Source organism: Urocampus carinirostris, chromosome 15, assembly GCF_059441175.1.
Source record: "Urocampus carinirostris isolate Australia breed hairy pipefish chromosome 15, RoL_Ucar_1.0, whole genome shotgun sequence".
In the NCBI taxonomy this organism is placed as follows: Eukaryota; Metazoa; Chordata; class Actinopteri; order Syngnathiformes; family Syngnathidae; genus Urocampus; species Urocampus carinirostris.
The window spans coordinates 23,794,900-23,818,781 of NC_142363.1; the positions used below are offsets into that span (position 1 = coordinate 23,794,900).

The 23,882-nt window shown below is 40.2% G+C and overlaps 1 protein-coding gene and 1 pseudogene across 1 annotated transcript in view; both read left to right on the top strand.

Moving 5' to 3' along the window:
• The window catches only part of grin3ba (glutamate receptor, ionotropic, N-methyl-D-aspartate 3Ba), a 258,657-nt gene that overhangs the window by 75,764 nt on the left and 159,011 nt on the right, over positions 1-23,882 (top strand). The window lies entirely within an intron of this gene.
• Positions 21,815-21,952, top strand: LOC148351925 (U2 spliceosomal RNA; annotated as a pseudogene).

Consider the following 23,882-nt stretch of genomic DNA (forward strand, 5'->3'; position numbering starts at 1 on the left):
GCGCTGGCTAGATTTTTTGTGCGCTGAGAATGTGCGGGCAGTGCGCGATTGCCAACCCGGTGGGAGTGGCCTGAGATTGCCCAATCAGCCTCCTAACATGCATTTCATTGTTCCCCCTCTTTATATTGACTGTACCTGACGATATAAGTTGTCAAGTCATAGTCCTTGTCTTTGTCATGATCATGGAATATTTTTAAAGGTTAGTTTCTGGTTTGCACACTTTATTAGTTTTGATACCCCATGTTTGTTACTTTGTACCTAGGTTTTATAATTAAACAACTATTTTTTGAGCACACCTGCCTTGTTTCTTGGTTCCCCGCATATGGGCTCAACCAGTTTAATGACATGATGCTTGCTGATAATCAAGGAGTCACAGAAGAGTCTCTAAGGGCTACACACCCTTGAGTTGACTCAAGCATCTTATTAAATGCCCTTCTGGATCCCTGGAGTTTTACTAGGTATGCCAACTGAAAGGACGCCACAAGGATAACCCATGACATGCTCGTGAAAGCATATCTCAAGGGACTCCCTGACTTGAGCTTGAGAAAGTGGCTGCAGAGAGGGAAGCCCCTGCAAACAAACGGAAGGTACACCAAGTCACAGAAGCCATTAGAGTAAAAGCATAACACATCAATACTAACCCCCAAAGGGGATCTTCACTTGGTCACAATTCAGATTTTTCTCAATTGTCTGTCTTCCCCTTGTTTTACCTGGCCGGTCCATATAATGACCCCAAGGGTGCGGGAAGGGACAACGGCAAAACACGGAAAACACACTTAGCCAAAGTGTTGTCGTGGCGGGCGCTTGTATCAGGGGAGCCGGGAAAGCATTTGCATAAGTGGGTATTAAACCACGAGCCAGTGGACAGCAGCGATGGCTAAAGTAGATAAGGCTTCCATTCTCCCTCCCCAATCGGGCGAGTACAGACACTGGCTGTTTATTGCTTTTGGCTAAGATTAAAAGTCCCTCTGCGTAGTTAAACACTGAAAGACTCTGCCCATACATTCGCTAGGCGGGTGGCAAGAGACCATCCGGTTTGTCTATTCATATTTGTTTCTCATAAGTAATAATGCTTTCATAGTTATGTCAAATCAATTTCCCTTGACTACAAACACTTCACTTTTTGCTATGGACAACTGTCCAGTCTTGCTCCTAAGCTTGGCTATGAGAATTGGTCAGTTCTCCTCAGCGGAGATATAGTAAAAATACGGTACTTCAACGTCAACCTTGTCAAATGTGCTATATGCACAACATTATTCAAAAAAATTCCGCGTACTTGGGAAACTTTCTGATAATAGTAGACATGGTACGATTTTGTCGTTATGAAAGAAAATTAGCATGGCATGTAGAGTGGACTTGGAGGAGATACAGCAGTATTTTGTAAAGCAGGGATAACATCACTGGCTCCACCCTGCGTGCTCGAACACAACAAATACGGTACAAATGAAAAATAACTACAGAGTAAAAAAGGATGCGCATACAATTTGAAAATAAATAAAGTTTAGAATAAAATATGAGCAAAGTAAAGGCCAAAATTTAGCATTGAATAAGGGAGTAGAGCAGGAACATGTTCAGAGTCCTAACAGCATGAGGCAAGAAGCTGTCCTTGAGCCTGCTGGTTTTCGCTCTGAGACTCCACAGTCATTTCCTTGACGGCAGCAGGTTGAAAAGGCTGTGAGATGGGTGGTTACACTTCGGACTGGTCAGTAGTTCATTACAAGGAACATATAAAAAAATTATTTCGATAAACATCATTTAAGATGACAGCTAACAGCCTATTAAATCAAAACGAATCCTGAGAGCAAAACTCAATAGCAGAGAAAACAAAAATAAATGTGTTCAAAATACACATTGGAATATATTTAAAAAATATTGTAAGAGGAAAAATGTGACACTGAAATTGAAATGGTAAAAAAATACATATATCCATACCACAATTTAAAAAGGACATTTGTCAGTAAATAAAGTGACATTAAGAAGAAGAAAAAAACATTTGTACGATAATTTTTATCCATTAAACTATAGATATAACTTCATTGAATCATTCATTATCTGCACCGCTTATCCACAGTAGGGTCACGGGGGTGCTGGGGTCCATCCCAGCCATCTTTGGCAGTGGCCAGGGGACACCCTGAACTGGTTGCCAGCCAGTCGCAGGACACACAGAGACAGATGATGACAACTGATAAAATGATGTCAATGGGCTTACTTTGGGGATTTCTTTTCCCAACTAAACGGATATCAAACACAATTTCTGGGTATGTTTCTTTGGAGTGTGTTCCTTTGGAAAACTGGGATTTTTGGCTTTAGAATAATCTAAAGAGCAGCTTCAGCGACATACTGCTGTCACTGTCTTGTACCACGGACAGACTGAAGAGATATTTTCTTCCTCATGCCATGAGGCTCTTTAACTCCACCCGGCAGGCACGTCACATTGGGTATTTGTATATTGTATTCCTTTTGCTTTATCATTGTATTGTTCTCAGCGAAGGGATGCTGCTGGAAATGTGAATTTCCCTGCGGGGATAAATAAAGTATCTATCTAGCTATCTATCTAATTTTTTTACGGTGAAATGCATCCAGGAGGACATATTTTTACATATTTTCTTGGCGCAATTTAAAACAGGACTATGGAATTACTTAAACGGTTCGGCTGATTTCCTAATCAAGGAACCAGGCCAGACACAGTGGACACCAGACAAACGGCGGCTAATGAAAAGTTTCAGCAATCAACTTTGTCGGTAGAACTTTAATCCAGACGTGCTTCTTTCAAATTCAAAAGGTACAGATCTGTGCCTTATTCAGTCTTGTTCACACTGCTAGCGATACGTCAAAACAATGTGGGAAAACTGCAGCTAGACTACAAGAAGTATTGCCAGCAAGGTGTCAAACCTTGCAGGACTATTTAAAATCTTCTGTATCTTTTGAACTAAAATCAAGGTTCTTTGATGACCACAGCTTGGGTCTTTGTGGACTTGGTCAGGCTGCTAATTGAATAGCTTGTATCTACATAGTCTGGTGGCATTGATACTCTTGAACACAGAACAGTATCCAGTTGTATTTTCAAAATGTATATATTCTAAGCAACTCCTTACTATGGGGCTGCTGATCAATTAGCGAGGATGAGATTTATTTGAGATGAGATGATTTGTTCCAATTTCATTATTTTGCCTTAAAATATTCATTTTTAAGTAAGATCCTTAAATTCTAAGCAGTACGTGGATTGGGCAATCCACTAGGAACGTGCTTATATAGACAGGTGCTTTGTCTCACCACCTGGTACATGTCTCATGATCAGGGATGGGTAGGGTTACTTTAACTTGATTACTTTCAATTACTTTTGGATTACTCCAATACCAAATATGCTAATAAAAGACAAAAGAAACTAAATTTGAATAAAATTACTAAATTTTAATAAAATTACTAAATTTTGCGCAGGCTTGGGGAGTAAAGGAATACATGGATTGGCAAAAATTATGTTGCCAAGCTGTTTGGATTTATTTTTATTTTGTTTCTGTCACATTTTATGTTAGTTTTGCCGGAGATCAAAGAGATCAAAGCCAGGAGAGAAAGCCTACCACGTGTTGTGAGTCATAATTGTATTCATATTTAGTTTATTGTGTCTTTTATTCGCATATTTGGTATTGGAGTAATCCAAAAGTAATTGACAGTAATCAAGTTAAAGTAACCCTACCCAACCCTGCTCATGATATACCCCTTGTTCGCAAACAAAAAACTGGTCTCTAGATAATAGTTATAAGTTTATCCCATAAAATATCTCCAGAACTTGTCTCTCTTTTTGTACTCCCGACAAAGTCATCCATTTTTATGTTCTCCTAATATGTGTTTTATAATGTGGATCATGTTTTAGAATGAAAAAAGTTTGGAACATTGAAGGTCTTTGTGCTTGAATTAAGGTGGTCAATCAACACAGGATCTTTAAGAACATTGGGCCCACAACCTTAATAGTCCCCTAAGAAATTCTGAGCCGCCTGCCGATCGCTTCTGAATACATCTCACTGGCGATGGGTCATTGTTTTTAGGAAATTTGATTTTTAACTGGCATGAAAAATCATTGACCTGATTAGCATTTCTGAATACATGATTAATTGGTCCAAAATTATTTTTAATATTTATTGTACCCTAGGAGTCACATGTTTTAGCCTGAGCCTATTTTCAGCTTCACAAAGGTTGGTGACCCCGGTTCTAGAACATTCATCCATACATTCCATCCATACATTATCTGCACCGCTTATCCTCACTAAGGTCACGGGGGTGCTGGAGCCCATCCCAGCTATCTTCGGCAGTGGGCAAGGGACACTCTGAACTGGTTGCCAGCCAATCGCAGGGCACACAGCGACAGACAACTCATTCGTTCATTCACACCTAGGGACAATTTGGACCAGCCAATTGACCTAGCATGTATGTTTTTTGGAGCGTGGGAGGAAACCGGAGTGCCCGGAGGAAACCCACGCAAGCACAGGGAGAACATGCAAACTCCACACAGGCGGTTCAATCTCAATGCCTCAGAACTGTGTGAACTAACCACTGCACCACCGTGCTGGTTCTAGAACAATCTTCAAAAAATTGGTCTGATATTTGGCTTGTTTATGGAAAGCTGTAAATCGGGTCAAAAACAGCCAAATTGTTGAAAGTTGTGTACCTGTTTCCGAATGTCTTTTTCTCAAGATAAGTTGAAACTCTTATGACTTGTTGAATTAAAGCAAGGGTGCTCATTACATCGTTTGTGATCTACCGGTGCATCACATAAGTCACAAAGGGTGGATCATGGGAAAGTGGACTCAGTGCTTTATATTCACTAGATGGCCATCTAGTGGTGAAATGTAACATTTTAGCACTACAATTTTGGTTATTATTTCTTTGCAACATTATTAGCTTTGGAAAAAATACTGGCTTGACCTGAGTAACGGTGTTGACATGTTTTACAATTCGATTGTTGTCTTTTAATTTGATGAAACTGGTTACTGATGTGACTCACCTGTGCCCGCTCATTTGGCGCCAACCGCCGCGGGTTCTGATTGGCTCCCTGTCCCTAGTTAAACCCGGTCCTGTCAGTCGCATGTGGTCAGTCCATCTGCCAACCTCAGTGTATACTAGGCAAGCCTTTTTTGACCCTGACTCCCACCTGTCCCGTCTTTGCTCCTGTCTGTTTCCGGCTGCAACCTGTTTTGATCCTCACGTTGTCTGCTCTCCCGTCCCGGCTTACGATCTATTTTTGTCCCCGACAACGTCTACTCTCCCGTTCCGGCTTACGACTCGTTTTTCCGTCCCTAACACCGCCATCGCTTGCTACGGAAGATCCACTTCCATGTTCGGATAACAATCCCGTGTCCAGCGAACACCAGACCATGGGCGCAGCCCTTCCTCTTTCCTTCAATAAAACTTGTGGTACGCTACGCGATTGGGTCCTGTTTCCGTTCTGGTCCTGACAGAAACACATTTGATTACATGAATTTGTTTTTTTTAAATACAAACTCCCTTCCTCTTCTTTAATTTGAGTACATTTTTAGTTAAAGATTGTACAAATCCTTAAAACCTTCAGGAACATTTATACTGTAGCTAGATTTCATTTTCTGTATTTAATGACTGTTTTTTTTTTTTAATTGATATTACTGTTTTTATACTCTGTATAGAAACTTTGCACTTTCAAAAAGGCACTTTGTAAATGTATGTTGTGATTATAATTATTATTTATTATTATTTAAATTGCTCGTATGATGAAACGGTATAAACACCCTTACCTTCAAAGGCACAAAACTAATGGTCTAGGTGGTGGCTCAGGAGGTAGAGAGTACGTCTTGGGATCAAGAGATCGCATGTTCGATTCCCGGCTCCTCCGTGTTACATGTCGTAGTGTCCTTGGGTAAGACACTGAACCCCTAATGCCCCCAATAAGCAGGTTAGCGCCTTACATGGCTGCACGGCCGCTATTGGGAAATGTGGAGCACACTGTAAAGCGCTTCTGGAAGTCTTGACTTGAAAAGCGCTATATAAATGTGGATCATTTCATTTCACTTTGTTACCTGTAAGCCATAGGACACTTGACTCATTCCCTGGCAATGGCAGCTATTGAGGTTTTTAGAATGCACCTATTCACTATCTTGAGTGAGGTAGCAGTTTATGGCGGTTAATGAGTTACTACTGATCAATTAATGTCCACCCATCCAAACCTGCCAAAGGTAGTTCCGTGTTTTAAGTCGTAATCTGTCATGCCTGACTTTGGACTCTACTCAATAGCAGCCAACTGCCTAGATATGGCCGATTTCTTAACGAAATCCTTTCGATCGCCCACACAGACGTCCTCGATTCCGGGGCAAATTCACTCATCTCCTGTCAACTACTTCTTACTTAAGTCACGAGTGTCACAACTTTTCAATTATCCGTTCCTCCACCTGCGAGGGTTTTTTGGCAGGGATAATGGTGGGGGGTGGGGAAACCACAGGAAAGGGATTAGAAGTTGACACAGAGATTCCACATTGAAACTGTTCCAACATGTCATCTTTCATTTTAATGACTTGTATCAAGTGCCCTTGAAAGCCGCATTTGCTCTGATCATCTGCTTTTATTCTAGTGCGAAGGTTGTGATACCTTTTAAGTTTGCGGTGGCGCTTGTACCCTAGCGCACTCTTCTTCAGATTTTTAACGATGCGCTAGCGTCAGTTTATCCGTCCCAGCACGGCTCTACAGTTGCAAACACGTAACACTTTCGCAATTGTCATTTACGGCCCAAGACCTTTCTATTTTACACCGAGCATTTCCCCTTTAATCAATTCCTGAGGATTTTCTCAATGACCAAAGGTTTATTTGACATTATTATGAGCGTTCGGTTTCCTCTGTAGAATGGTGTTACTCATCACATAGCTAAAAGTTGCAATTAGGATGAAAAATTCTCTCCAAAAGAGATGTCGATGCTGTTTTCGATATTTTGTCCGGGAAACGTTTGAATGAGTTTGGGAATGAAAACTCAATGTAATTATTACACAAAATATAAGATTATTTAATCACAAAACTTGTCAGGACCAGAACGGAGACAGGACCAACTTTCGTTACGTTTCTCTCAGTTTTATTGGGAAGAAAGGAAAGGATTGCACCCACGACCCGGTGACCGCTGGTCGCGGGAAGCAGGTCGCTCTGAACGCGGAAGTGGCACTTCCGTGGCGAGCGATGGCGGTGTCGGGAACGGAAAAAAAACGAGTCATAAGCCAGGAGAGGAGAGTAGACGTAGTCAAGATAATAAAAAAAAACGGGTAGAAGCCAGGGAACAGACGGGAGCAAAAACAGGAGTGAGTCAGGGTCGAAAAGCTTGCCTAGAGTAAACTGAGGTTTGCAGACGGACTGACAACAGGTGACAGCAAGGAGTGGGTTTGAATAGGGGCAGGGAGCCAGTCAGAGTCCGAGGCAGTTGGCGCCAAAAGAGCGGGCACAGCTGATTCACATCAGTAATCATGACAGAAATAGAATTATTTAACCCTTATGTTGCCGTAGGGTCTCCAGTGACTCGTGTCAAGGTTATTTAATGTAACAACTAATTTGTCTCAGGGGCTGGAAAATATATGGTTATAGATGCACATTTGTTAGGATGTCGTATTACCTATATTGAGTATTCCGCCAGGCGAGTATTGTGCTTAATCGTTATTTTTTTAATTGTCTCCTCTGTGACCATTCTTCCTACCTTGGTGCTTTACCTTGTTTTGCAGGACCCTCTGTGGGAGTTTACACCCAAAAATATATTTGATTTATATTAATTAAATATAATTGGTTTCTTTCCTTCTACGATTGATTCCACCTGGTTGATGATACCAAGGAGGGGATTTACTCAGTAGCCTAGATGGTAGTGTGCCCGCTTTGAGACTGGGAGGTCGCTGGTTCGCACCTCGGCCGAGACATACCTAATTGGTATAATGGCGGCGCCCTCTGTTGGCTGCGGCTGCATCGACTCGCTACAACGGGTCAGGTGTATCGACATTTCGTTCTGTGTACATTGTTACAAAGAATGACAATACAAAGGAAATTATTAATTATTATTATTATTATTGGGAGAAGCTAGGGTGCACCTGACCTCACTTTGTGAAACAAAGTTTTGTCCTTCATTTTCCACCGTACGCTAGGCTTTGTGGAGAATTCAGACTATTTCATAATCGTTAATGTGCATTGCTAGAGTTGGTGGTAAAATTGAGGGGAAGGGAGGGTAATCGGATTGAAAGTCTTTATTTTAGTCTTCAAGCGGGGCGGCAGTGGCTCAGGAGGCAGAGAGCTCGTCTTGGGATCAAGAGATCGCAGGTTCGATTCCCGGCTCCTCCGTGTTACATGTTGAAGTGTCCTTGGGTAAGACACTGAACCCCTAATACCCCCAATAAGCAGGTTAGCGCCTTACAGGAAATGTGTAGCTCAATGTAAAGCGCTTTGGGAAGTCTTGACTTGAAAAGCGCTATATAAATGCAGATCATTTCATTTCATTTCAATGGACATAGCGTAATTGTATTTTTGCAGTTGTACTCAATAAAAAAATGTGTGTTTTCTCATAGTTTCAGCAGGACAACTATTAAACACTTTCACGTTGTCAGAAGATTATTTTTAATGTCTATTCAAGTCAAGTTGTGTTTATTTGTATAGCCCTTAATCAGAGGAAGTCTCAAAGGGCTGCACAGACCACATACTATTACAGACTATTATTACGTCCCTGATCCAAAAACCTATATGAGGGCAAGGAAAACTCAACCTCAGCATTAAGAAAATGAAGAACCTTTGGAAAGGGACTGCACATGAGGTAATCCCCCTTCCAGGATGACCTGGCTGATGCAATACACAGACTTTGTCAACATTAAACATAGGTCATTCATAAGCTCTAAGTGTGTACCACTGAGATTGCAGATCAAATTTCAAAGGGCAGATCATTTCACAGCACTGCGGCTCTCGAACCTGGGGATCTTTTCCTGGCTCTTGGGATCACTACTAGACAAGCATTTTCCGAGGGAAAGCTCCGAGCAGGACCATAAGGGGAAATTAAATCCAAAAGATATGAGGTGGCAAGTCCATGCATAATTTTGTATAATACCAACGGAACCTGAAAATAGCATCTTATACTCACAGGGAGCTGATGCAGGTTCGCTAAAATCGGGTTGATGTAATCAAACTTTCTTGTAAACCTAATTTATAATCAGTTATATATTGTTTTTAGATTTATTTTTAATCTTTTTAAATAAATGTTGGTTTTGTGTGACATTGTCTAGGGAAAAAAGTCTCAATTTGGACAAAATAATACCATTATTGCATGTCTTTATTCATGAATTAAAATGTCCATATATTTAGTTCCAGTACTTATGTAGTATATTTAAGTCGGTGAAAGTTAACACAGATTTTAATATTAGCCATTTTTTGTTTCATGTAATTTTTGACTGCTGGAAAATGTATTTACATTTCTTTGTTGGGAGGGGGGAAGGAGAGCAACGCCACATAGATAAATTCATATAGCCAGTGGAAGGTGGCTAGAGTCAAGAACACATTCGCATTTTTTGACAATTCTGCGAGATTGATAAGGAGGGGATTCCCAGCCCCTTATTCAGCCCAACTGATGTGTTGCAACACCTCGTTGGGAGTCATTAGTTGACCAAACCCCCCACACCTAATGCTGAGCGCCAAGCAGTGAGGCAATGGGTACCAATGATGGAAGTATGACCCGGCTGAGGTTCGAACCAGCAACCTCTCTGAATCGGGGCGCCCTACCCCAAAGGCCACCGAGCTGGTATCCACCGCATAATGGCAATAATTGTGTGTCTTTTATCTTTTCGTATGAAAAAATATGGCAATACGTTAATGTTGATTTTAAAAAATCGTATAACCCGAAAAAATATGCTTTAGTTTAAAATAACCGTTTTATGTTAAAATATACTACTGTTCATAGTTCTTGGGTCACCTAGACAGAAATGTTTTCCATTAAAAGGTCACACTTTATCCATCCATCCACTATCTGCACCGCTTATCCTCAGTAGGGTTGTGTGGGTGCTAGAGCCCATCCTAGCTATCTTCGGGCAGTGGGCAGGGGACACCCTGAACTGGTTGCCAGCCAGTCGCAGGGCACACAGGGACAGACAATTCGCTCGCTCATTCACACCTAGGGAAAACTCGGGCTGGCCAATTAACCTGACATGCATGTTTTTGGAATGCTGGAGGAAACTGGAGTGCCCGGAGGAAACTCACGCAAGCACGGGGAGAACATGCAAATTCCACACAGGAGGTTCGATCTCATGACCTCAGAACTGTGCCGCACACACGCTAACCACTGCCCCGCCGTGCTGCCCATGGACAAATATAGCTTTACGTTAATGTTGATTTAAAAAAAATCGTATAACCCGAAAAAACATGCTTTCGTTTAAAAGAACCTTTTTATGTTTAAATATACTACATAGTTTTGGGGTCACCTAGACAGAATTGTTTTCCATTAAAAGGGCACACTTTATAAATTGTTTAAATTAGTTTCAAATAAATGACCAGTGTTGGGTAGGGTTACTTTAACTTGATTACTTTCAATTACTTTTGGATTACTCCAATACCAAACATGCTAATAAAAGACAAAAAAACTAAATATGAATACAATTATGACTCACAACACGTGTTAAGCTTTCTCTCCTGGCTTTGATCTCTTTAATCTCCGGCAAAACTAACATAAAATGCGACAGAAACAAAATGAAAATAAATCAAAACAGCTTGCCAACATCATTTTTGCCGTTCCATGTGTTCCGTTACTCCCCAAGCCTGCACAAAATTTAGTCATTCTATTCATATTTAGTTCATTTTGTCTTTTATTAGCATTTTTGGTATTGGAGTAATCCAAAAGTAATTGAAAGTAATCAAGTTGAAGTAACTCTACCCAACCCTGTAAATGACATAGTTGAATAGTAGTGTATATCTAGAAACTTAGAGAAGTTAATCTATTGGGGGTGATTTTTATTTCTTCTTTTGTTGTCCCAGCTAAAAGTTACCGTATGATAAAAGATAAAAAAGATGGCATTTTCTCTCTGTGTTTAATCAGCAGTGGAGACCACCTCTTTAACAAAGTCAAGCCACGCTTGTTTTGGTCGGCGACGCGATTGTGATTTTGGTGTCCTCAGAGGAACTGCAGGAAGGAAATAAACAAACTCCAGTTTCTTTTTGCCCTTTGCTTCCCCTTGCACACGGAGCACCTGTACACATTGAGGTCTTTCAAAGTGCATCCTTATTTATTTTGATGTGTGTGTATGGAAAAACGTGTGAATGCATCGGACAACTAACCTTGCCCTCTTGCTTTGGAAAAATCGGTCTATCTTCGATATGTGATGCTTTGCGAGTAAAGTTTCCGTACGTATATAGTAACTTGTTACCCTAAAACCTCCAAAATGACAACACAAAACAGTCTTTACTTGCAAGCTATCTGCTTCAAATTAGTAAGAGAAAAATTAGTTGAACTTTTCTGAAATGTTGCTTAAATCAATGCAACTTGTCGCTGTTTATTCGAAAGAGATTTATAGTATCTCCCTTTTGGGGCATTTTTTTTTTTTTTGCCTTACTGGAATGTTTACTGTTAAAACAAGTATAATACTAAACAAAATTGCAAAAAAAAATATTTTTGGAGTGGCAGTAAAGAAATGAATGATCTAATACTGGATTTATCAGTGGATTATTTTTAGAGCAAATAATCCCTGTATCAGCACGGCGGCGCAGTGGTTAGCGCTTGTGCGGCACAGTTCATGTCATGGGAACCTGTCGTGGGTTCAAATCCAGCTCCGGAGTTTGTATGTTCTCCCCGTGCTTGCGTGGGTTTCCTCCGGGCACTCCGGTTTCTTCCCACGTTCCAAAAACATACATTTCAGGTGAATTGGCCGGTCCAAATTGTCCCTAGGTGTGAATGAGCGAATGAGTTGTCTGTCCCTGTGTGCCCTGCGATTGGCTGGCAACCGGTTCAGGGTGTCCCCTGCCCACTGCCAGGAGATGGCTGGGATGGGCTCCAGCCCCCCCGCGACCCTCATGAGGATAAGTGCTGATGAGATGAGATGAGATAATCCCTGTATCCTAAAACACAATATTAAAAATGATCTTAACATCAATTTAACAGCTTTGATGACTAGTTTGTCCCATAATATGCCTAAATTTGGATGTATATTTTCCAAACTAAAATAATTTCTGACATAAGAACATGACTTTAATATTATCACGTTGATTAAGAGATTAGAAAACTTTAATTTTTATTTTTTTCCCCCTGAATTGAGAAGTATTTCAAGAGGGAAAATACAAAATACAATCTATCGATCCATCCATTATCTCTACCGCTTGTGACCAGTTTGTTCAAAGCGGCATCACGTAATTAAAATAAATAAAACAGGATACGATCGAATTTGAGACAAAAATATTGATGCAAAAAAATAAATAATATAATGAAATTAAATCAAATGAAATTAGATAAAAAACATTAAAATAATATAGTATGTCGTAAACTATATGCCTATATGATGATTACCGATGTGATTCACCTGTGCCCGCTCAGTTGGCGCAACCACTGCGGGTTCTGATTGGCTCCCTGTCACTATTTGAACCCAGTCCTGTTAAACCCCTTTTGTCAGTCCGTCTGCGAACCTTAATGTATACTAGGCAAGCCTTTTTCGACCCTGACTCTCGCCTGTCCCGTTTTTGCTCCCGTCTGTCTCCGACTACGACCTGTCTTTGGGGCGGCAGTGGCTCAGGAGGTAGAGCGCTCGTCTTGAGATCGCAGTTCGAATCCCGGCTCCTCCTTGTTACCCCCCAATGCCCCCAATAAGCAGGTTAGCGCCTAACATGTCTGCACGGCTGCTATTGGGAAATGTGAAGCACACTGTAAAGCACTTTGGGAAGTCTTGACTTGAAAAGCGCTATATGAATGCAGATCATTACATTTAATTTCATCCTGACCACGTCTGCTCTCCCGTCCCTGCTTACGACCTCTTTTTGTCCCCGACTATATCTACTCTCCCGGCTTACGACTCGTTTCCGACCCTGACCACGTCTTGATCTCCCAGTCCCAGCCACCAACCAGTTTTCCGCCCCTGACACCGCCATCGCTCGCTACGGAAGATCCACTTCTGTCCGGATCACAATCCGAGTACGAAAGCGATTTGCTTCCCGCACCCAGCAAACACCGGGTCCTCTCTCTTTCAACAAAACTTGTGGTAAACATCACGCAAGTGGGTCCTATTTCCAGTCTGGTCCTGACAGACTCTAGTTTTTAAATTAAACCTTATTTATATTTCAATTTTGGCCTTTGATTTTTCATTGCATTATGGAAAATAAAAATTGACTAATAACTACTTTTGCTAAAGCTGAAGGTTCTATTTAGGTATGTAACTTGAATCCATTTTGAAACGGTTGATTATTAACTTGAATGCCTAACTATTGGTTTAGAACCACCTTATGAAAACAAGCTATGAAAATGATGTCTTTTAGAAAAATCCATTGTTTTTGACATTTGTATGTCCAACAACAAATCCAGGTCCTAAATCTCCAACATGAGCACAGATCTCTTCTTTGGCAACATATAAATGTCCACATCGAAGATGGCAACGTTCAGCACGGATGACTCCGTGATAGCCAAACTGCATTGAGTGGCAGATTTGGTAATTGAAAGCATGCAAGCGCTCATGTACGTCGTTGACTCCATCCCTGTGGGCCAAAAGACATACAATTCTTCTGCCCCTTGTTTATCGGAGACCCTGGTGAAATTTGCATTTGTTTCTTTGCTATGTGCTGCAAAAACTCACATTTTTTCGTCTTAAAAAATATCTCCTGGAAATAGCCCCGTTGTCAACAAATAGAGCAAGGTGAGGCAACTGATGACAGCGCCTCATACCAACGCAGACGCCGCTGATGTGCTTGGAATATTGATAGGGTCATTTTTTTTTGTAGTTAGCTAACAAAAGGCACAACAAATGGTCTTGGTGAAAAATGACATGATTAGCCCTGTTTTCCAAGGCCAAAAATAATAAGATAGCAGAGCGGAACAATCTGTCACATTTCCAAGGGATGGTCTCTCGGAGTAAAGATTCTAATTAGCTTCTGCACAACAAGGAGGGCCTTGATGCTCACTTAGGGGGAAAATGGATGTCCGCTAAGGCATTTTTTTAGGACAACTTGAGTCATGGCAGTGGCCGGATCCAGGAAAAAACATTGGATGGTACTACTACAAAACCTCCATTTACTCATTCAGTGCCATAATATATTAATACAATTTTAGAATAATTGACAGTGCCAATACGTAAAAAGGTATTTTTTTGGTGTCTTGTAAACTACTGTAAGCGGTTGTGTGCAGCTCGTCAGCTGGAATGATTTCAGTATGAAAAATCACCCTTAGATGCCAGAAGTGGTTTTGAACAGATCTTTGTCCACACATCAAGGAAGCCCATACTCTCTAGTTTTGCTTCCTGTAAACAGTGATTACCAATGCAAAAAAAAAAAAGCACTAACGTGAAAGTTCTGCTTGAAATGCATCATTTCACATCAATCCATTATTTGCACCTGTTATCCTCAGTATGGTCGCGGGGGTGCTGGAGCCCATTCCAGCTATCTTCGGGCAGTGGGCAGGGGGCACACTGAACTGGTTGCCAGCCAGTCACAGGGCACACCGAGCAGACAACTCACTGGCTTATTCACACCTATGGTAATTTGGACTGGCCGATTAACCTGCCATGCATGTTTTTGGAATGTGGGAGGAAACCCAAGCAAGCCCGGGGAGAACATGCAAACTCCGCCCAGGAAGGTTGGGAGATGGATCTGATCCTATGACCTCAGAACTGTGCTGCGGACGTCTTAACCACTCAGTCGCCGTGCCGCATATAATTTCACAAATAACCATAAAACATCCGAGAGACTAGTATACAGACGCTGCCCTACTTACGAATGAGTAGGACGATCATTCGATTGAGTAGGGTGATCATTCTTAAGTTGAATTTGTAAGTTGCTTCAGTGCTATATTTTGTATGTTTAAGGTTAATACAAGTATGTATAAGGCTTGTATAAGTAACCTGTATTGTTTTCTAATAAAAAGACAAAACTTTTATAAAATAATGTGCTGTATAAAGATAAAAAGGTTAAGTGTATCTTATTTTTGGCAGAAAAGCTTCAAGAAGTCCTCCGTGTTAGAGAGTGGCCGAAAAAAAGCGATCAAAATTTTTTTTCAACCGCATCAAGCTTTCTTATTCCACTTTCATTTAAAAGGAAACGACTCGCCTCTTTTTTACAGTTCACACCAACCATATTGAATGGATGCACCAAATATTAAACAATAAAAAAATGTCAAAGTTCTTTCAGTAAAGTATGTTTACACACGAACTAGGAAGAGGAAGTGGATTTCTTCTTTGAGGTGGATGCTCTGTGACTTCTCACAGCGCCACCACACAACAGTAGTGGCGGAAAGAAGCACTACAGTAATGTCCTCTACTCGGAGAAAGGTGCACAAGATACAAAATCTAACTTACAGCAATGTTTGGACATTTTTCGACATCCCGAAAAAAGGTTCGGATCTACCATTTTTAGTAAGTCGAATGGTCGTGAGTAGGGGAGTGTCTGTATTCAAGAGACCTGGAAATCTTCAATTGTTTTTTAACGGTAAAACAAGAAACATAGTTTTTTAATGAAAGATGAGGGTTCAAGCTTTCTTTTTGATATCTCCTATCATTTTATGTAGGCCTTCAAATATGAGTCAGAATGGCCCTAATTGGCTGGCACCGGTTCTTCCCGATCGAGAGAAAAGTATGGAGTTGAATGGGTTAATTGGAACTTTCTTTTGAATGTCTGCTGATTACTAATGAATGCTTGATAAGTGAAAAAAAAGTACAAAAACAATTTAGCAGAAATGTGTTAAAACTTACATAATTTGAACGAGTCATTGCAGTGTCAGGATCTGGGTAAAAAACATGAATGGCAATATTAATAACATATTCCGTAATGTGATTTATTTTTCTGTTGAATGTTTACTGATTAATGAAAGATGTTTTAAGTGTAGACAAAGTACAAGACAAATTAAGGAAAATAATGCTAAGGTAAAGTGGTAAAAACAGGGATTGCAGAGTAGAACTGTAAAACTAGATTAGTTTTAGTTGATCCAGGTAAAATCGAACTCAGAACCGTGTAGGCAAGTTAGCACCCAACCAGTTGAGCTGCTGTGGTTTTGGAATGAACTGATTTTTTAACTATTCATGGATCACGGACCCCTTACAACCTGGGTCGTCAGGGCACCAGTAGGGATGCAACTCTGGACAGATTTGTCAACTATTGACAGTTCCTGGCCTGTTTTTGGGTCATAGCAAAGTTGGCACCAGTCAGTTGGCTGCCTCCTTCTCCAAACCAGTCAATCCTTTTGTTGTTGGCCCAGTTCTTTTTCAGTCTTCCCTTTCTCCTGCCCCTTTGGACTGTGCCCCTGGAAATGATCTTTTGCACAGTTGACAACAGTTCTTCATAAGATCCAATGTTCTCCTTAATGGAGTTGAGCACCATTTTATGAGTCCAATGGGCTATGCAGCTGATGTCTAGAAATTCCCTTAAGTGTCAGATCTCCAAAGCATGGCTTTTCTCGCAAGCATAGGGTAACATTAAAGTAATCAGCGCTTGCATGAGTCTAATCTTTAATTTAACTGCTATGTTCTTGTCACTCCAGTTGAGTTTAAGTCTGGCAAGTGTGGCTGTGGTTTGTACTTCTGCATGGTGGCCCATATAGCGACCTACCATAATCTGTCGGTCACTTTTTTGAAATCCACAAATACATGATTGAGGTATCTCTAGATTTGTTGAAACTTCTTGCATAGGATGAACCGATTAAAAATCGGTCCTATGGTGCTCCTTCTCTTCCGGAAATCGAACTGTTCTTTGGCTAGGATATTTTCCACCAGTTGTTCCAGGCTCTTCAGTAAGACCTTTACCATAACTTTACTTGCATGGATAATGAGGCGGTTGGTTCTGTAGTTGGAGCATATTTGGATGTTTGCTTTATTTGGTAGCATTAATACTAGGGATTTTGTCCATGCAGATGGCAAATGTCTTGTTTGCCAGATTTTTTTTTTACAAATCTGTGTCGATAAGTCTATGGTTGGTAAACCAGCATGTTGTATTCTTCAGGCTTAGTTGGCTTGGTAAGGGATCAAATTCTCAACCTTTTGTACGGTAAGTGAGGGGTTAACCAGGTGAGCTATCGTACTATCTTACTGAAACCAGTGTATTTGACATGGCTGTGGATCAAATCAACAACCCTTTGTGTGACACCGGAGTGCTGCACTAGTTGAGCTACTGGGACGTGTAACCAATTTTTTGTGAACTGTATTTTTTTCAAACATGGCTATAAGTGAACAACTGATATTGATAATATGATTGTTCTTCATGAATCCAAATGTCATTGGTGTAAACTGAGACTTACTTGTCGGAGTTTTTTTTATTTTTTAAATCAACTGCTCAAGGATTTAAGTTTGGACAGTTTCTAAGAGGCAAGGCTACTTTTAGTGGCATCATTCAAACCCAAGGTGAATTCAAATTGAGATCCTTCCTCTGTTTTGATTACAAACAAGATTGAATTGATTGAGGCGGACCCATTGCTTAAATGCAGGGTCGGTCCAGTTCTTCGAATCCTGGAAGAAAACCCGTGTTGCATACTTGAGGAGGACGTCAATTTCTCCAAATCTGACCTCCAAAACTCTTCTTAAAGATTTAAAACGTTCAGGTATCGCCCAAACATTGTCCTGCACATGCAGCCGTCAAAACGACAGCGAGAAAGGTAGAGCGTAAAACGCGAGCTAAATGTTCTTCATTAGAAGCGTACGGACCATTAAATAAGGAATGGGACTGCCGACAGGAGCCAATGGAGCAACGCCAAGGCTACCTACATTCCAATATACCGTTTGTAACGAGGGCTCTGGCCCAACTCCTCTTCACTTGTTTTACTTTAGCGCTTATCTTTTTCTTGATGTGTTGCTTTATCTTTCAGATAATTTGGCGCATTGCATGGATTAGCTGTCCTTTCTTGCCCTTGAGTGCAGTCTTTTTTTGTTATTTGGCATTATTTTGGCATTTTCAGGACTTTGTAAGTCTACTTTGTATCTGCTTTCAAGCCACTTATAGCAAGTTAGCTTAGCTTATGGTAATTTTGTATGATTAGGCACTTGTAATGATTAACAGACTTAGCTTCTAGCTAGCCCCTTGGCTGAGCTGATTCATCTAGTATGATTCAGCATTTCTAACAAGAAGTATGTAGCCACCAGTCAGCCACCTCGAAAGAGTTAGCTTAGCTTAATACTTTATTATGATTTATAATTTGTATGTATGTATGTAAGTATGTAGCTGCTGGCCAAACACTTCTAGGTATTTAGCTTAGGTTCGTTCTCATGATGTGTGATTTGTGATAAGTGAAGTATGTAGCTAATAGCATAGTTTATTATTGTGCTGGTAATCCATTTAAACATAAATGTTTTTCAGTATTTTGAATTGAAAATGATCGAAATTCAGACAGTTTTAGGTCCTCTTACTCGAAAACAAAAAGTTTTACCAGTGTTAGTAGGAGATATGTATGTCATTGTTAGCAAAATGTATATATTTTCTTCATTTTTAATATATTGGTCAACACTTAGAATGAGTAAAATCTTTCCAAATGTGTTTATCATTTTTTTGTTTTGCTTCCCATTAGAAGACATTTTTTGAAAACACTTGTGGTTTACTGCAATGAGGAAAATTACAACACAATTTCTGGTTCCTACTGGACAGATTGAAAGGAAGTTTCTCTGCTAAGTTAATTGAATAGATTAATCGACCAAATAATAGATTATTGAAATAACTCTTTCTTGCATCCCTCGGTCACTCAATCTGCCAGCCGAAATAAATCATACCGTGAGAGTTATTGGAAAAACCCAACCAGCCTTTTTGTTTTCTGATTAAATAATCTCATCGATTAATCGGTTGATTAAAATACTGCTGGCCAAAATCCGACAGACGTCATCTCATGAGATTTGTTTGACAAACCCGTCCCAGCCTTTTTGGTTCCCCTCATTAAATGATCTAACTCATTCATCAATAGATTATTCAGTTATTAGAATACTAATTAGTTGAGTGACCGATGGCTGCAATCTGCTGGGTACAATTTATTGGTTAAACCCAACACAGCCATTTTTGTTTCTCTGGTAAAATCATTGATTCATCAACACATTAGTCGACAAATTAACTGATTAACAAAATACTTGTTTTTATAGAGACCGAGGGCTGCAATCCGCTGGCTATAATTCAAGAGACGACATCTCATGCGATGTCTTAGACCACAGGTGTCAAACAGGCGGCCAGCGAGCCAGATCAGGCCCACTAAGGGATTTAATTAGGCCCGCGAGACAACACTCAGAGAAGTGGAAGGGAAAAACAAGCTGCGGGTTGAAATATGTCAACTTGATGTTGCCAAAGTCAGGTGTCTCTCACAAAGACACTGTACTTGTATTTATTACTCTCTCTCTCTCTCTTTCTCTTTTCCACCCCTTTTCACCCACTCTCTGTCTCTGTCTCTTTCACTCTCTGTCTCTGTCTCTTTCACTCTCTGTGTCTCTCTTTTTCTCTTCTCTGTGTCTTTTAACCTCTTTTACTCTAACATCCGTTTCTCCTTTTCTCTCTTTTCTCTTTCTCTCTTCCTACCCTCCGTGCTTTCTTTTCTCTTTTCTCTCCTTCTGTCTTTCTATTTCTTTTTGGATTTCTTTCTTCCACTCCCTTTCTTTTCCCCCTCTCTCACGACTTTTTATCTATTTTGTTTCTCACACTCTCCCTCTCTCTCTTTTTCTTTCTTTGTCCCGCCCTCTCTCCTTTTTCTTCCCTCTTTCTCTTATTTCTTTATCTCTCTTTTTCTTTCTCTTTAATCTACTCGTCCGGCCCCCGACAGAATGTTTGTTCTATCGTGTGGCCCCCGAGTTAAAATGAGTTTGACACCCCTGTCTTAGACAAACCCGAACCGGCCTCTTTTGTATATCTGATTACATAATCAAACTGATTAATGAACAAATCAATCAATAGATTAATCCATTACTATAATACGTTTTCATTGAGTGACCAAGGGCAGCAGTTTGCTGGCCAAAATCATGAGATGAGGTGAGAGATGAGATCACAAGATATCATCTCAGAAGATTTCTTGGACAAACCCGTCCCGACCTCATTCCTCACACTTACAGAACCTCGTCCTCGTTCCTCCCCCTTTTTCTCCCTGGCTTTTGTCCATTAGTCCAATCTCCTGTCGCTTTTGCTCCCCCGTGGCACCCCGCTGTTCAATTTTTTTGTGTCTTTCTTTGCGCCGGCCCTCTCTGGTTTTCTATTATATCTTGGCCACTGCTCATTTCCCCACCTGCATGGTAGGGCCGCTGGGGGCCGGCCTCTCAGTATTGCTCCCGTCTTCTGGCAACGTAATGTAGAAACACCGTGACAGGTCAGGAAATGGAAATCACTGTTCGCTGTCGTGCACATGATTCTTTTTCGCCATCCTTTAGTGTTTCTGCTTAGCATTTATGACACCATGCTGCGGGGCTATTTTTAGTGCCCCTAAAAGGTGACCACCGGACGTAAACATGAGAAAATATTTTTTGTTGTGACTTCTGATGGGATTGGGTCGTTTTTTTTACACGAGCAGGAAATGTGTTTTGCTGCCACAACCAATGTGGTTTTTATAGTTATTGGTTTTACTTTATGTATTTCAATGAGCCTTCAGGGAAATCATTTATTGTCATCATATTCAGAGGGATGTGGAACAGCATCACCTGCAGGGGTGGAGGTGCTGTTACCTTATTTAAATTTGTTTTCAGGTACATTTAAGAATTAGGGTTTTCCTTTTAGGTAAATTATTTTAGGTTTGTCAATGTTTTTGTCATAAATGGTTAAGGGTTTTTGGCTTAGTTTATTTTATATGCTACTTTATTTTTCAGTTAGATTAGCGCTTTGCATGGATTAGCTGTACTTTCTTGCCCTCAGGTGCTGTCATTTGTTATTAGTTGGGATTTGCCGTTTGAAGTAAAGGACGTAACTAGGAACCAGCCACTAAGCCAAGTACCGTAAATTCCAGACTATAGAGCGCACCTGATTATAAGCCGCACCCACCACATTTTATGCGGATAACCGCTTTTGTACTTTCACAAGCCGCACCTGTATATAAGTCGCATGCGCCCACATTAAAACACGTAACACAATCACGAAATTAACCCAAACCCAATTTTGAGTCTCGCAATTGTAACTGAATATGAAGTGCACAGTCCAAAAACAACAGCTGGCAAATTGAATGTAAAATGATACCGGTACTTAAGATATGACGCAGACCTGCAGAGTCCGGGTCCAGTTGAAAACAATCCAAGGAAAAAAAAAGTATATTTCCAAAGGTAAGGGTGGTAAAAATATATATCCACTATTTTCCGCTGCGTCCACAAACACATCTCACCTTTACTCCACTTCCCATCAGCCCCCGTTGTATTCGCCCCTTTTTTGATTTGCCCGTGGCAAACGTTTTAGAATAAGTCTCTAAAAAAAATACATTACACAAATATACAGTTGCAAATAAATATTATACATGGTTACACATATTTACAAAGAAAGATGGTACACCGAGAGAGTTTTCAAAGCTTTAATAATAATATTATAACTTTCATCCCAAACCGTGTCTGTGAAGGGTAGCAAAACGCTACTAGCAACATGCTCGCAATACAAGGAAACGGTACTTGTAAAAATCATGGTAAACTGTGCTCATCCTCCCCCTTTCTCTTCATTTCGAATAAATCTTTCAGCGTCTGCTTCACAGCCAGAAATTTCTGACTGGTGTGTTAGTGATAATGTGATGGCATGATCATTGAATTTTGCAATCCGGAGATGGAATAAGAGCTTGCTCTGTCCACTCCACGCATCCGCCCGGTATTGCAGTACCTCCGGGAACGGTGCATTCGCAATGATCGCAGCAAGGCTTTCGGGCTAGGACCTTAGCTTGGCCTTTTGGCTGAGAGTCAGGGTCCCGGCACCTAGGCTTTGCAGCGTATTATGAACTGACCGATAACGTATAATGGATAATGAATAAAGAAGACAGAACAATAACCCGTAAACACCCCCCCCCCTCCCCCCCCCCTAAAACTGACCTCATTAAAGTCGTCTTCCCCAGTATGGGAAAAAGACTTAGTCATATAAGCGTCGTCTTACGCTCCTTTATTCAAAAACACGCTAAATACCCTCGCATATATTCCAGCGGTCTAAATCCTACCTTTTCTACTCAAGCGCCACAGGCGGCTGTTAGAAAAAATACATAAATTGGCCGCATCACTGAATAATCCGCAGGGTTGAACATTTGGGAAAAAAGTAGCGGCTTATAGTCCGGAATTTACGGTAATTTAGTATGAGTTGGCATTTTCAAACAAGTGATGTACTGAGCCGCTAGCCAGCCACTTCTAGCAAGTTAGCTTAGCCAAGTTTTTTCTTATGATTTGGCATTTGTAATAGGTGAAGTACATAGCCGCTAGCCAGCCATTTTTAGGAAGGTGGCTAAGCTAAGTTATTTAGTATGATTTGGCAATTTTAACGAGTGAAGTTCATAGCTACTAGCCTGCTACATTTAGCAAGTTAGCTAAGCTGTTATTAAATAATAATAAGGGTGGTAAGACCATGTTAGGGGTTGATGTTGAAAGGGAAGTGAAGGTTTTATAAAGTAATGCTTACACTATTTGCATTTTGACTACATTTTAAAATATTGTGACATAAAAGGTAACATAGTTGTCATTTTGAATTTGTTCGATTTCTATTTTTGTTACTTGAATTTGTATTATTGTTTGACCTTGTTTCTGTAACAATTGTATTAAAATATTTGTATTTATGTTGTAAGTTTATGAATAAAACTATTTAATTTTTTATGTGAATTTTTGTGGGTATTGTCCACACTGTTTGCACGATAAGAGCTTTTTTTCTAGCTACATTTTAGTTTTAATTCTGTTTCTCTAACCTAAATATAAATCTCTATATTTTATTTTTGTACTGCTTAATTTTTGCATACTAATTATTTGATAAAAGTTCTAATGTTTTAGTCCCTAAAATTGTTGTTTTTTGTCGTAACTATCGACTACTGGTTGTTAATTATTAAATGATAACATTTTTAAGCAATGGGAATTGGATCTTTATCAATTGTATTGTATTTACTTGGATCAGATCAAAACCAATACTACCAGTATCACCCATACCTGGTGAATGGAATCTGGTACTCTGTTAATTTCCAACAAGAATTAGAACCCAGTCTGAGGTTCGTGCTCTTTTTTTCTCCTTTTCCATCCGACTAAATGATTGGATTGCTACCAAGGCTAGCGAAGCATTGACCACCTGATGACATATAATGAAAAATGTGTGAAGTCCAGATAGGTACATGTCATTTTATCTTCTGGCCGTCCTTCAGAATTCCATCTCTTTGAAGAGGTTGTCGTTTTTCCAGATTCACTCTTAGCTTGGATGTTTAGTGTGATTGTAATTGTGCTTGCAAATGTTTTCCATCCTCGACTGTGATACTTCTTCTTACGGGCTTAATTGGATCCAGGATTGTGCTTGTAGCTCAAATTGCATGAGTAACAAGCACATTTCACCAAGATGAAATAAATCAAAGCTAATTTTCCCGCCCAAACACTCATGTAAACCCTAAATAGGTATAAAACACATATTTTTGATCACTAAAAACACATTTGAATAGTATTTAAACACAAAAATACGGTAATAGGATTAATTAGATGATATTATCTAAATGACATGCGAGTTTATTATGATCCCCAAAGCAAAATGTGTGCATGTGTTTCAGGGGGAGGGGGATGTGGGGTAACATAGATCGTCAACTGTGTTCCCAGTATTTCATA